Raw genomic sequence first — 2651 nt, 5'->3', positions numbered from 1 at the left:
GTTCCGACTCATAGCGACCCTACACAGGGTTTCCAAGGCTGTAAATCTTTACGGGAGCAGACCTCCTCATCTTTCTTCTGTGGAACCGCTGGTAGTTTCGAACTGCTGACCTTGCGGCTCACAGCCCGATTCGTAACCACTATGCTACCAGATGAAAAGTAGCATGATATATTCAGGAAAGCTAAATATTTCAGTATGGCAGGCTTTACTAATCTATCTGCTTTGTGAAGTCACAATGTGTGTCATGAACCGAACTCAACATCATACATGTAAAAGGGAAAATAGAAATGAAGCTGAAGAGACAAGAACCGAGAATACCAGGAAGAGTCTAAGAGCCAAGTTAGGACTTGAAGCTAAGAACAATGCAGAAACTTCAAATGTTTGTGAGCTAGCAAATGATGTGGTTGGATTTCAATTTAGAATATATAGCCTTAGCTACAGAGTGAGAACAAGACTAAAAACAGGATAGCAGGGGTGTATCAGGATTTGGTGTGAAAGGGTGGAGGTCTTGACTCCAATGATGCCAGTGAGTATGCAGTTTCAGTGCACACTTGATGCAGCTGCTGTGAGTCTGAGCTTCTAAAAGATTACCCTGCATCAGAGACAATTCCCCAGAAAAAACTGTAGCTGTCTAACATTGGGGTTTATGCTTACCACCCAAATGCCCACAACTGGCCCAAAACTGACCACTTTTTTTGTATTTATATATTTTGTATATAAGTATTATGTAGAAAAGGCAGACCTTCCTTACCTCTGCTGTAGCTCTTAAGTGCCATCAAGTCTGTTCCTCCTCACTGCTATCCTGTATAGGGTTTCTGGTGAGCAACTGGTAAGTTTGACTTGCCTACCTTGTAGTTCAAATGTACCTTGTGGTCAAGTGCTTATCCAACAATGTCACATTGGGGCTCCTTCTTACCTCAAAGTGGACCTAATTCTGTAATGCAATTTGTATTCCATGCCTCCTATGGCTAAAAGCTGAAGCCAGATTTAAACTGAGACCACATCCATCCCTAGCCCTATTATAGTTTTCTTTTTTTCCTCTAAATCACTTTCATCTCAGGCCCTACACAAGGGGAACCTAGATGAACATGGAAAGAAAGAAAAGAATTCTAGAAATTTTTAATGGTCATATACAAAATAAATTGATGTAGGATGTAGATTAGAGAGAAAAAAAGTCGTGAATAAATTGGGTACTGGTTTGGATCACAGGATGGGAGAAGACACTGAGAAAGTGAAAGAAAGAACACAAATGTGCTTTTGAATATGTTGGATTACATCCCAATGAGTGTCAACTACGTAGGAAAATACAGTAGACAATTTAAAAATTGGCTCTGATCTTCAGAAACAAGATCTGGGCTGGAGAAATGTAGATGTCTTGATCATATATATGGTAATGAAAGTCATAAAATGTATGGGCATTACTTAGTTTTTGTTGTTGTTAGCTGCTATCTAGTCTATCATCTAGTCTACTCCTACTCATGGTGACTTTATGTAATAACGGAACAAAACACTGAATTATCCTGAGTCATTCTTGCAATTAACAGCGTATCAGATGACATCATCACAGCCATGTTGCTAATCAATTTTACCAAGGGTAACCCACAGTTCTTTTGGCTTTCTACTTCACCAAACATAAGGTCCTCTAACTACTGATTCTTCCTGATAATGTGTTCAAAACAAGCAATTCAGACCGTGTTCTGCTGTGATTGATACGGTTTTGGGTGGCTACTTTTATAAACTACGTTGTTGTTGTTGTTAAGTGCCGTTGAGTCAGTTCCGACCCACAGTGACCTTGTAGAGGTTTTCTGAGGAGTTGCTAGTGAGCTTGAACCACCAACCTTGCAGTTCAAATGGCTTTGCAGTCTGGCTCATTAACCCACAGCACCACACCAGGACTCCATAAACTACATGGCCAGACCTTTATTCTTTGTGTGTTGTTCTAGAAGCTCTGCTAAAACATGCCCATCATTACTGATCCTTAAGGCATTTAAAACATCATGGACTTAGATGTGAGTATCACCACAACACATAGGCCTCCATAATACAACAATCTGACACATTGATGGTGGATCAAGTAGTAGATCTTCTAGTCTGAGTAAGACTCAAGGAATATTTTTCATCTGAAAAGAGATTTAGAGACACTCCGTTAAACACCAATGCTGTAAAAGACAGCAATTTAATACTAGACTATATAACATTTCTCTATGTGGCACTATAGGATAAGCACTCGACCACAGATCAGTTTGAACAGCAAGGTTGGTGGTTCAAACTCACCAGACATTCCTCAGAAACCCTACATAGGGTTGCTATGAGTCAGAACCAACTCAATGGCATTTCACAACAACAACAACAACATGGACCTTATCACACATTTTTCCATGCAGTGAAATATAATTGTTATCATTATATTAAATGTGCACAATTTGGGATTAAAAATTTTAATCATCCTATACAAAAATCAGGAGTCTTGGTGTGTCTCTATAGGATAAGCACTGGACTGCTAACCACAAGGTTGGCAGTTCAAATCCACCAGTCACTTTATGGAAACCTTATACAGGTTCATTGGCACAACAACAATACATACACAAAACATGGAGGCATATTTATAGTAATTAACAAGATATAAATATTACAAACCTTGATATGTTCAA

Source organism: Chrysochloris asiatica, unplaced genomic scaffold (assembly GCF_000296735.1).
Source record: "Chrysochloris asiatica unplaced genomic scaffold, ChrAsi1.0 scaffold00075, whole genome shotgun sequence".
Taxonomy (NCBI): Eukaryota; Metazoa; Chordata; class Mammalia; order Afrosoricida; family Chrysochloridae; genus Chrysochloris; species Chrysochloris asiatica.
This window is presented reverse-complemented; position numbering follows the sequence as displayed.